This window comes from Bubalus kerabau, chromosome 10 (genome assembly GCF_029407905.1).
Source record: "Bubalus kerabau isolate K-KA32 ecotype Philippines breed swamp buffalo chromosome 10, PCC_UOA_SB_1v2, whole genome shotgun sequence".
Taxonomy (NCBI): domain Eukaryota; kingdom Metazoa; phylum Chordata; class Mammalia; order Artiodactyla; family Bovidae; genus Bubalus; species Bubalus kerabau.
Window position 1 is genome coordinate 8226048 of NC_073633.1, and position 13295 is coordinate 8239342.

The 13295-nt window shown below is 39.3% G+C and overlaps 1 long non-coding RNA gene across 5 annotated transcripts in view; it reads right to left on the reverse strand.

Annotated features, from left to right (window-relative positions):
• Nucleotides 1-277: 277 nt before the first annotated feature.
• LOC129620804 (uncharacterized) overlaps nt 278-13295 on the reverse strand; it is a 145287-nt gene continuing 132269 nt past the window's right edge. For all 5 annotated transcript variants that reach the window (XR_008698728.1, XR_008698727.1, XR_008698725.1 and 2 more), the window contains 2 exons: nt 13210-13294; nt 278-306 (listed from right to left, as the gene is read on the reverse strand). This is a non-coding gene — a long non-coding RNA (uncharacterized LOC129620804). The remainder of the gene's footprint in view (nt 307-13209; nt 13295) is intronic.

Genomic DNA, 13295 nt, shown 5'->3' on the forward strand with positions numbered 1-13295 from the left:
ATCTTTCCAGTCTTCCTTAATTTTTCATGACATTGACAGCTTTTAGAAGTACTGGTCAGATACCTTATAGACTGTCCCTCAGTTCAGCTTGGATGACTTACAGGGCTTGGAAAGAATACCACAGAGGTGAGGTGACTTTCTCACCACAACGCAGCACAGCACAGGATACAGGATATTCTCATGTCTTCACTAGTGATGTTAAATTTGATTTCTTGCTAAAAGGTGTTTGCCAGTTTTCTCCACTGTAAAGTTTCTATTTTTTCTTTTCCACACTCTAGTTTTTGGAAGCAAGTTATAGAATCCAGCCTGGAATCAAAAGACAAAAAGCTAGGCTTTACCTCCTGGAGAGAGGAATATCAACATATATATTATTTAGAATTCTTCTATAGAAATAGTAGTCTATTCCTCCCCATTTATGTGTTGATTTGATCATTTGTTTATAACAGTATGGACTTGTCTATATTTATTTAATACTTTGGCTTATAATTCAATATTTTGTTCCTCAAAATATTCCAACTTTGGCCACTGGTAATTATTTCAGTTTGGGTCCTGTGTCCTTTTGACATGCCTCCATCCTTTTACTTATTGAGAAACCTCTCACTTCCTAGTACTGTGTTTGTTTGCTTTGGGGGGAGGTGTTTTTTTTTTTTTTTTTTGGAGAAGCAATTATGGTCCTCTGGGGTTTTTTTTCCCTTCTTTTTTGTCTCAAAGGGTTCTAAAATTTGCCCTTAACTCCCCTTTATCAGCCTTTTTTGCCTTATTCACCCAGAGGGTATGCTTTTGAAAGACTGCCACTACATATCATGCATAATTTTAAGACCCTTTCTGTGGCCAGTGCTCTAATCCAACAGGACACTTTTTTACCATTTTTTAAATTTCAAATGAACATTCTTTTTCAGAGGTTGCTTTGAAGCAATTTCAAGTGCACCTGTAGCTCTCTACTTCTCTCTTCCACTCCATTTTTCTGCCCTTACTGTGGCTGCCCTTACTTGCCCCAAACTTGTACCAGAAGCATAAGTAATCACTCACTGAGATTTGGTGACTTTTCACTTTTTATTAACAGTTAATTTGAAATTCAGTACCTTTTGCCCTTTACTTATTCTGAAAGCATGATATGATGTGCTCTGGTTGTTCTATACTGGTTTTTGGAGGGTATCAGGATACAGATGTAAGCACTTGCCAGAGCCCTAGTTTACCCTCAAGAATGATGTGGGATGCTGATGCCTGCATCAGTGTAAAGAAGTTTCATTTATTCCTAGTTTCTTAGGGTTTTTCTTTAAAGTCAGTATTTATTCTTACCAAATGCTTTTCCACATTCAGTGAGATGATAAGTAAGATAATCAATTGACATGTCTTCATGAGTTCTTTAAAATAGTGATTATATCAATGGATTTTTTTTTCTAAGTAGATCCTTCTTCCATTACAGTAATATGTTGAGCATATTATATCCCCTGCTAAATTACATTTGCAAAGAATTCATTTCATGTTTCAGACCCATGCAAAACAAAATATTAACTTCCTCAAATAAGTTGAGTATCATGCTGTATCTTCCTCTGTTCTAGAACATGAGGACTAGCTCACCCTTGAAATTTTGAAAGACTTTACTCATTAAGTTTCCTTAGCCTTAAGAAGATATTATACAGTTTAGCTGTTTTCTATGGTTTTAGACCTTAAGTTTCCTGCTTAAAATCTACTTTTCTACTTTTTATCCAATTTTAATATTTCACATTTTTGATGTTAATTTATTTAATGTTCAAATATGTTGGCAATATTTAAACATATTTATGTTGTTTTAATTTTTGTTATATCTATAAGGATGTCCCCTTCATATTCTTATTGTTGTTATATTAATGTCTTCTGTTTTCTAGATTAAAAAAAAAAAACTAATGAAAGAAACTGTTATTGATCTATTCTCATGAGTTTGTTTTTGCATTTGTTTGCTATTTTGTCTTTGTCTTCTATTTGTGTCGTTATCTTTGTTAGTCTTTATAGTTTTCTCTAACTTGTCCTTTTTCTAACTTCTTACACTGAACACTCAGTTCCATTCATTTCTATTTTTCTCATTTGCTAATATATGCATCTAAAGCTATACATTTTTTCTACCATTTTGACCGTATCTCAAAGCACAAATTTTTATAAGTACTGCTTTTAGTGTTGTTCATTTTAAACTACTTTATCATTTTATTCTTATAATCTCAATAAGCCAAAATTATTTGAAAAGGTTTTTGTACAGATTTTTTGAGGTAGAAACTAATTTTTGTTGAGAATGTCTACTTGAATTGTGTTATAAACAGTGAATACAGATTGTGTGATTTTTCCCCCTTTTTACATCAGTCTAGGTTTCTTTCATGGCCTAACACATGATCTGTTTGATAACGTTTTACACAAGGTTATATATACATATGCTGGTCACCAAAACTGCTTCCTTTTCTTTCTATACATATTACATCTCCCAGCCTCCCATCCTGGCAGATATGGCCGAAGACTGACAGAAGCAGCAAACTGTCCACTTCCAAGTCTTTCCCACTTTTGATCCATGGGCTTCTTTTTTCTTAAGACTTCAGCTGATAAACACAATGACCTTACAAGTCAAAAGGGACAAAACCACAAGAAAGGAGTCACACCTACATCACATCTTAGAGGAGAGCCATCAGTTCATCATAAACATTTGGTTTAAATTTTACATGAAAAATAAATAAAATTCTGTTATGTGAAACCATTGAGAGTTTGGGGTTCATCTGTTATGGCAGCTAGTGTTACCTATACATTGACTAAAAAGGCCTCTTTATTATTTCTAAGGATTGAGGTTGGAGTTGGCTAGAGCATTATCAGTTTGATCGAATTTCCCAATTTCTTCCCCCCATTGAGTCTTTATATTTACAATCTATTAGTTTCCTCCTTGTCATCTGATGTGTACTATTGCTTGTCAGTCTCTTCTGATGCATTATGCCTAACACTTGGTCCTCAAGAATTCATCCCCTAAAGGTGAAGGATATTCTATGTTTTATACTACTCTATATCCAATATCCAGTTCACTGTCTCATACCTGCTGCTGCTGCTGCTAAGTCGCTTCAGTCATGTCCGACTCTGTGCGACCCCATAGACAGCAGCCCACTAGACTCCTCTGTCCCTGGGATTCTCCAGGCAAGAATACTGGAGTGGGTTGCCATTTCCTTCTTCAATGCATGAAAGTGAAAAGTGAAAGGGAAGTCGCCCAGTCATGCCTGACTCTTAGCGACCCCATGGACTGCAGCCCACCAGGCTTCTCCATCCATGGGACTTTCCAGGCAAGAGTACCGGAGTGGGGTGCCATTGCCTTCTCCGAGTAGATGTTAAACATTTCCTTAATGGATGGATAAAGGGAGAATGACTGCTAGACAAAGTCCTTTATGAAAGAAATCTGTGTTACTTCTCTGGGGGCTCCTAGGAAGCCCAACTGATACATTTGTCTTTAAGAGTATGCAAGAATAATCAACTCTTAGAGGCTTAGGGGATGTCTACAGTGGGAAAAGAAAGAATCCCAAGCAGATTGTTAAAATGGTCATTTAAATGCACAGTGAATTTTCACCACTTTGAATATCTGCCTTTGCCACATTTCTTCCCCACAGAAAAGTCTGGAGACATAGACAAGAGAGCCATCTTTGCCAAACCTTAATTTTCAAAAATACAACAGAGACTAAGCACCAGAGACCATGTGCAAATATATCACCTATTCCCCAAAATTAAGTGAAGCAAGACTAGCTTTCAAGTACTTAAGCAACCAATCCACAAATACCAAGGGCCTCTGCCATATGGTCTTTCCACCGTTTCCCTTCTACTCTAATGACAACTATACCTCAGGCAAATCTACACTTCACTATCCTATCTTTCTGTCTTCATGCCTTGCTCATGCTTTTCCCTCAATCTGAAATGTCCCCCGCATCCCCATCCCATTCTACCTCTGCCTTCTGATTTCCCATCTGTCCTTCAAGCTCAAGGATGCTACCTCCTCTAGAATTCCTTCTCCAGTTCTCCTAGCTGGAAATGCACCTCTCTCTTTTCCACCTTCTGAGATCAGTTACTTTATTATTTGGTTCAGATATGGGGTTGTCTATGCAAAGAGATCAGTATTTAATATGTGACAGTGTGGATGATATTAAAATTGGAGTCCTGTATTACATAGTTCATAGGTTCAAAAAATTATATTGAAGTTTTGTACCTCAATATATATATTTATAAATGTATATAATGGTCAGAAACATGTTACACAGAAACAAAAATTGAAACCTCATCTAATTTAGAAAAAAAAAATCTAACCACATGTTTGGAGAAAATTTTTGAAAACTTGGTATAGGATAGAAAAAGATAACAAACAGCTAATGATCAAATGAGAAGCACGTGAAAGGGGGATCAGCAGTAGCCTTTAGGGGAGATTTCCAAGCTTAGGGTGGAAAAATAAGCAGATAACAATATAGTTGAAAGAAGGTCTAAATTAAAAGCAGAGAACCATGTAAGGAAAGAGTGAGAGATGGGAGCTGTCAGCAGTACTACAGAGAAGTATGAATTCTTGGTATTAAGCCCAGGTGTAAGGAGCTGAGAGGAGTTAACCCTTAACTTCTTCCAGAATTGGAGTTGCATTTGGAGATGCTATACAACTGCATCTTTTAGATACACTTAGATCAAAACTGACATATACACCCTGAAGTGAAAGTCACTCAGTTGTGTCTGACTCTTTGCAACCCCTGGACTATACAGTCCATGGAATTCTCTAGGCCAGAATACTGGAGTGGGTAGCCTTTCCCTTCTCCAGGGGATCTTCCCAACCCAGGGATCGAACCCAGGTCTTCCACATTGCAGATGGGTTCCTTACCAGCTGAGCCAGAAGGGAAGCCCAAGAATACTGTAGTGGGTAGCCTATCCCTTCTCCAGCAGATCTTCCCAACCCAGGAACCCAGGAATTGAAGCAGGGTCTCCTGCATTGCAGGTGGATTCTTTACTAACTGAGCTACCAAAGTATATAAAATGGATAACTTTTTGTAAAAAAAAAAAAAAAAAAAGGATAAGAACCTACTGCATAGCACAGAGAAATCTACTCAATACTCTATAATGACCTTTATGGGAAAACAATCTACAAAAGAGTGGATATATGTATCTATAACTGATTCACATTGTTGTATATCAGAAACTAACTCAACATTGTAAATCAACTCTACTCCAATAAAAATTGGAATAAATAAAAAGACAGAAAATAGATCAGTCAATAAAAATTTCTTCTACTGTATTAAAAATCAAGATCATAAAGGTTTACCTCTCAAACACTAGAAAGAAGGGACAGGGAAGTATAATGTTGTTCTTTAAAAAAAAAAAAAACTTTTTCTTTTGTGTTGGGGTATAGCCAAGCAACTGTGGAAAATTCTGAAAGAGATGGGAATATGAGACCACCTGCCCTGCCTCTTGAGAAACCTGTATGCAGGTCAGGAAGCAACAGTTAGAACTGGACATGGAACAACAGACTGGTTCCAAATAGGGAAAGGAGTACATCAAGGCTGTATACTGTCATCCTGCTTATTTAACTTATATGCAGAGTACATCATGAGAAGCGCTGGGCTGCAGGAAGCACAAGCTGGAATCAAGATTGCCAGGAGAAATATCAGTAAACTCAGATATGCAGATTACACCATGCTTATGGCAGAAAGTGAAGAAGAACTAAAAGACTTCTTGATGAAAGTGAAAGAGGGGAGTGAAAATGTCAGCTTAAAATTCAACATTCAGAAAACTAAGATGATGGCACCTGGTCCCATCACTTCATGGCAAATAGATGAGGAAACAATGGAAACAGTGACAGACTTTATTTTTGTGGGCTCCAAAATCACTGCAGATGGTGACTTCAGCCACAAAATTAGATGCTTGCTCTTTGGAAGGAAAGTTATGACTAACCTAGACAGCATATTGAAAATCAGAGACATTACTTTGCCAACAAAGGTCCATCTAGTCAAGGCTATGGTTTTTCCAGCAGTCATGTATGGATGTGAGAGTTGGACCATAAAGAAAGCTGAGCACCAAAGAATTGATGCTTTTGAACTGTGGTGTTGGAGAAGACTCTTCAAATTCCCTTGGACTTCAAGGAGATCCAACCAGTAAGGAGGCCTGGCATGCTGCAGTCCATGGGGTTGCCAAGAGTCAGACACAACTGAGCGACTGAACTGAACTGAACTGAACTGATAGCCAATTAACAATGTTGTGATAGTTTCAGGTGAACAGCAAGTGACTCTGCCATACATAAACATGTATCCATTCTCCCCCAAACTCCCCTCCCATCCAGGCTACCACATAACACTGAACAGAGTTCTATGTTCCATGCATTGGTTATCCATTTTAAATATAATAGTGTGTACATGTCCATCCCAAATTCCTAAACTATCCTCCCCCCAGCAACCATAAGTTCATTCTCTAAGTCTGTGAGTCTCTTCCTGTTTTGTAAATAAATTTGTTTGTATCATTTCTTTTTAGATTCCACATATAAAGGATAACATACAATATTTCTCCTTCTCTGATTTACTTCACTCAGTGTGAAAAATCTCTAGGTCCATCCTTGTTGCTGCAAATGGCATGATTTCAATTCTTTTTAAAGTGTGAACAAAGGACTCCTGAGACACATCACTACCTCTTTTCTTACATTATCTGCAAGGCCACAGTTGAGTAGTCTTACCTAACCATCTGGGCAAAATCAGTCTAACTTGAGTCAGGATAATAGAACTATCTTAATTAGAGTTGTTTGTGTGTCTGCTTCTCTTTCTTTGAGAAACTGTCTTTTCCATTGCTCTATCCATCACAGTACGTACATAGCTATGTCACTCAATGCATAGTCAGTTAATGTTGTTCTTTGAGTCTTCAGATATTTCCAACATGACTTCTGCAATCACCTTAGCAACTCCTGAAAGACTCAAATTACAGAGATATTAAATTTTAACACTAGAAGTAACAGTAGACATGTTCAAGGTCTGGGAAGGCAAAAAGTGATTTTGTCATTATTTCCAAGTGTGATTAACTGCTCCTGACTGCTTGGACTCGTGCTTTGAGAAGAACTCTAAGGTCATTTCCTGGGAGAAAAGTGCTACAATTCATTAGGGATGCCTGAAAGGGAAATATTAGCTTGCAAGCTATTTGCCATCATTTGTATCTAGAATAACTGGGGAGGCCTTACAAATAGCTGTGAAAAGAAGAGAAGTGAAAAGCAAAGGAGAAAAGGAAAGATATAAGCATCTGAATGCAGAGTTCCAAAGAATAGCAAGGAGAGATAAGAAAGCCTTCCTCAGGGATCAATGCAAAGAAATAGAGGAAAACAACAGAATGGGAAAGACTAGAGATCTCTTCAAGAAAAGTAGAGATACCAAGGGAACATTTCATGCAAAGATGGGCTCAATAAAGGACAGAAATGATATGGACCTAACAGAAGCAGAAGATATTAAGAAGAGATGGCAAGAATACACAGAAGAACTGTACAAAAAAGATCTTCACAACCCAGATAATCACGATGGTGTGATCATTCACCTAGAGCCAGACATCCTGGAATGTGAAGTCAAGTGGGACTTAGAAAGCATCACTATGAACAACGCTAGTGCAGGTGATGGAATTCCAGTTGAGCTCTTTCAAATCCTGAAAGATGATGCTGTGAAAGTGCTACACTCAATATGCCAGCAAATTAGGAAAACCCAGCAGTGGCCACAGGACTGGAAAAGGTCAGTTTTCATTCCAATCCCAAAGAAAGGCAATGCCAAAGAAAGCTCAAACTACCGCACAATTGCACTCATCTCACATGCTAGTAAAGTAATGATCCAAATTCTCCAAGCCAGGCTTCAGCAATATGTGAACCGTGAACTTTCTGATGTTCAAGCTGGCTTTAGAAAAGGCAGATGAACCAGAGATCAAATTGCCAACATCCACTGGATCATCAATAAAGCAAGACAGTTCCAGAAAAACATCTACGTCTGCTTTGTTGACTACGCCAAAGCCTTTGACTGTGTGGATCACAAGAAACTGTGGAAAATTCTGAAAGAGATGGGAATACCAGAGCACCTGACCTGCCTCTTGAGAAACCTATATGCAGGTCAGGAAGCAACAGTAAGAACTGGACATGGAACAACAGACTGGTTCCAAATAGGAAAGGGAGTACGTCAAGACTGTATATTGTCACCCTGCTTATTTAATTTCTATGCAGAGTACATCATGAGAAACGCTGGGCTGGAAAAAGCACAAGCTGGAATCAAGATTGCTGGGAGAAATATCAATAACATCAGACATGCAGATGACACCACCCTTATGGCAGAAAGTGAAGAGGAACTAAAAAGTCTCTTGATGAAAGTGAAAGTGGAGAGTGAAAAAGTTGGCTTAAAGCTCAACATTTAGAAAACGAAGATCATGGCATCTGGTCCCATCACTTCATGGGAAATAGATGGGGAAACAGTGGAAACAGTGTCAGACTTTATTTTGGGGGGCTCCAAAGTCACTGCAGATGGAGACTGAAGCCATGAAATTAAAAGACGCTTACTCCTTAGAAGAAAAGTTATGACCAACCTAGATAGCATATTCAAAAGCAGAGACATTACTTTGCCAACAAAGGTCCGTCTAGTCAAGGCTATGGTTTTTCCAGTGGTCATGTATGGATGTGAGAGTTGAACTGTGAAGAAGGCTGAGCACTGAAGAATTGATGCTTTTGAACTGTGGTGTTGGGGAAGACTCTTGAGAGTCCCTTGGACTGCAAGGAGATCCAACCAGTCCATTCTGAAGGAGATCAGCCCTGGGATTTCTTTGGAAGGAATGATGCTAAAGCTGAAACTCCAGTACTTTGGCCACCTCACGTGAAGAGTTGACTCATTGGAAAAGACTGATACAGGGACGGATTAGGGGCAGGAGGAGAAGGAGACAACAGAGGATGAGATGGCTGGATGGCATCACTGACTCAATGGACGTGAGTCTGAGTGAACTCTGGGAGTGGGTGATGGACAGGGAGGCCTGGCATGCTGGGATTCATGGGGTCGCAAAGAGTCGGACACGACTGATCGACTGAACTGAACCCAACTACAGATACAAGAACTGAGTTTTAGATAATAAGCAATTTGCTCAAAGTCCAGGAGCTACTTATTGTCAAAGCCATGACAAAGTCTCCCATATCAGTACTGAACTTATTCATTACAATACTGGGGCTAAGTTTTTGGTTGGAGGTTTTCCCCCACCATGGACAATTCGATTTTCCGGTAGCACTTACTGCTGCTGCTGCTGCTAAGTCACTTCAGTCATGTCCAACTCTGTGAGACCCAACAGACAGCAGCCCACCAGGCTCCCCTGTCCCTGGGATTCTCCAGACAAGAACACTGGAGTGGGCTGCCATTTCCTTCTCCAATGCATGAAAGTGAAAAGTGAAAGTGAAGTCGCTCAGTCATGTCTGACTCTTTGTGACCCCATGAACTGCAGCCCACTAGGCTCCTCAGTCCATGGGATTTTCCAGGCAAGAGTACTGGAGTGGGGTGCCATTGTCTTCTCCAGTAGCACTTACTAAACAATTTAACTTTCAAAAAAGGTAGCTGAAGAGACAGTAACAATAAAACCTTCAAAAACCTGACTTAAATAATGATTTGGGCATATTTTTATGCCCACATCCCTTAAAACAAGGCAACTTATCTTAAAAGGCAATTGTAAAAGATGTTTACCTAGAAAGTGGTGTCATTCCTCTTCCCTGCCCTTGAAAAAAACAATATTTATTAGTTATCCATGGCTGTGTAACTATTTAACCCAAAACACAGTGAATTAAAACAATTATTTATTAACCCTCATGTTTCCATGGGTCAAAAATGTCAGAGTGGCTTGGCTTGGCAGTTCAGTTCATTCTTAAGTGAGGTGGCAATCAAATAGTGGTTGAAACTGGGGTCAGCTCAAAGTTGGGGCTATCTGCGCAGAGACGTGAATAGCTGGAGACTGGAATACCTTTGCTCCTCAGGCATCTTCCCTGCCTCTGTGTGGTCTCTCCATGTGATTTCTGCAGACTGGTGGCTTTAGGTTAGCCAAAACTCTTATGTATCAGCTCAGGGATCAGAGAGCTTACTGGAAGTTATTCTACCTTTAATAATTCAAGCTTAGGAATCAAATAGTATTACTTCCAGCCCACTCTATTGGTCAGGGCAGTTACAAAGTCCACCCAGACCCCAGCTCTTAAAAGAGCAGTGTCAGTGTGACATTGTCAGAAGACAGTGTGGGATGGGATATATGGTATAAATGTGCCATGAATGGTTAGTAAGCAAAGGCATTTCAGGGAAGAACTCAAAGGCAACCATACCATCATATTCTGGGAATCAAGATATTATCAATTATCCCAGATTAGAGTTGCCACAGGGCATCTAGTTAAATTTACACTTCAGAAAAACAATGAGTAATTTTTAGTGTCAACCATGCCCCATGCAATATTCAAGACATACTTAATCCCCGATTAATTAACATTGTGGAAGATATTCTGCATTTTTATTTGCTAAGTATGGCAGCCCTCTCCCAGAGTAACTCAGATGGTCAAGGAATTGATATTTTTATCTGCGGTTGGGCTTGGGAGTGAGACAATCTTAGTATCACTATCATCAGTACTTTCTCAGCCTGCCCAGGTGTAGTGAGCAAAGCACCATCCGTGACGCTTCCTTCCTCTCCAGAATAGAGCACTGACTTCCATGTTTCAAGACTAGTGTGAATTTGGGATCACTGTCTTTTTAGCTCTCTGATTTCCCAGAGTTTTCTTTTTCAATATTTCAGCTGTGCAGAAGCTGATCTCCTGGCACTGGTTTTGTTTCCTGACAGGCAACATTAATTCATTTTCACATTCACACTGAAATCACTTCTCTCTCTGTCTAACAACAATAATGGTGAAAGCCCGTTTGGAAAACAGCTTGATGGAACAGCTGCTTCAGACTCATTATGAGTCTAACACTTTCTCTAATCTGGGGGGCGGGATGCCCACAACAGCAACTACATTGTGGTTCAGGTATCCAGTAAACACTGCACTTCTTTTTCTGATTTACTTTTCCACTCATGCAATTAATAGAAATACGGTTCAACTGTTATACCACCTACAGTGACTTGCGGAAACTTCCTCCACTAATCTCCAGGCCTATCCAACCGGGATGTCTTGCAATGTCTCTGCCACTATTCCATAAATTCAAAAGCTGTCTCACATTTCCAGTGTCATTCAAAGACAGGCTTAAATGTTCCCCCTTTGAAAAGTATTATTAGCTCTTGTGCAATCCATTCTGGATCCCCAAATTAAGATCTGAGACTTAAGATATTCATTAACTAACAACAAATCTGGCATTATGTTCTTCCTCTGCTATATACAAGTTACGATGACTCACATGAGTTTCATGTTGCCATGGGAACTATCAGAGTGATGTACCAAGGAAAAGGGCCTTGGTAGCAAGGTAACATTAAGCTCCTCCTTTAAATTCATAAGTAAATACAACTCTCCTCTTTCATGGCTACAACAAAGTGTGTAGTAAACACTGCTGATGTCAAATCTAACATTCATTGCCTTCTTTTTCCTTAATAACAGAACCTCAGTTTTATACAACTATCCACTCCTTCCCACCATGTCCCTTAAGGGAGAGTTGGGGGACTCAAAGACCCAACACCGAGACCAATAGTGATATATCCTCATGTACACTAAATTCAACTTCTGATTAATCTAAGTCAAAAATAGAACGGTATTTCCCTGACCACTGTTAAATGATCCAGAGGTGGGCAGCTGGACATGGAAAGGCAAGTAGTTAGTCCCAGTAATGCAGAAGACCACTCTGAGGTCATATCAGGGCGAGTCTTGGATTTAGTCAACAATATAACTGTGGTGTTGGAAAAGACTCTTGAGAGTCCCTTGGACTGCAAGGAAATCCAACCAGTCCATCCTAAAGGAAATCAGTCCTGAATATTCATTGGAAGGACTGATGCTGAAGCTGAAACTCCAATACTTTGGCCACCTGATGCGAAGAATCAACTCATTGGAAAAGATCCTAATGCTGGGAAAGATTGAAGGTGGGAGAAGAAGGGGACAACAGAGGATGAGATGGTTGGATGGCACCACCGATGCGATGGACATGAGTTTGAGTAAATTCTGGGAGTTGGTGATGGACAGGGAGGCCTGGCATGCTGCAGTCCATGGGGTCACAAAGAGTCGGACATGACTGAGCAACTGAACTGACTGACTGATAACCAGCAAAATGGAGAGACAGAAGAACCTGGGATATTAGTGGCATTATAGAGCCTCTGATTTGTATTATACCTGAAGCAAATATATGAGATAATACATTTTCTTATTGATTAATCATTTTGAGCCAAGATTTTCTTATTCTAGCAGTCAAAGGCTTCTCACTCATAGTAGACAGAGAATGCAGGGTCCAGCCAAAAAGAAAACAGTGTTTTCAATCTTTCTCCCAAGCCCAGTTCTCTAATTCTCTTTTTCAACAGGGACCTAATCCACGGCAGCCTAGAATGCTGTAGTCAAGTTCAGTTATGGTTTACTATTGTAGAGGAAATTCTGAAGCATAAATAGCAAACAATATGTTAATAATGCCCCATTATGTCATGTGACACAACAAAGTGTCATCCAGTAAATTATCTCACTCTCTGGGCTTACATTTACTTGTATTACTAGTCTCTACTTGGCACCACCATCTTTTCAGGATTCTGCCATTTCAAGTGTCAGAAATTCAAAGTAAAAACATGAAACATATTGGCTAACAAAACTGAGAAATACAGGGATTAGATCTTAACTTCGGTTACAGCTAAATTCAAAGTTTCTAATGATGTTGTCAGGATTTTGCCCATCTTTTCATTTCTTTCCATTCAATTTTCCATTCAGTTGAATACGTTCAGTCAGGCCTTACTCACATAGTAACAACAATGACCACTTCCCCCAGCAGATCTAATTTTATGTATTTCTTATGTCTGATGCAGAGACCACTCTTTCTCCATCAATATCTGTATAAATCTCTTTTTTTTAAAAAAAAGGATCTGATTGTTTCTTTGGTCATATTCTTGCCCCAAGTAACAGAGGTCCTATGAACTATACTGTGGACCCCAAAATTCATATGTTAAAGTCCAAACCTGCAATGTGATTATATTTGGAGATAGGTTCTAACAGAAGGTGATCAAAGTTAAATGAGGCCATTTAGTGGTGGAACCCCAATCTTAGAGGGCCAGTACCTGTCAAAGATGAGGAAGAAAAACCAGGATGCTTCTCTCTCCACTCGCAAACCAAAGAAAGGACATATGAACAGATGGTGATCACC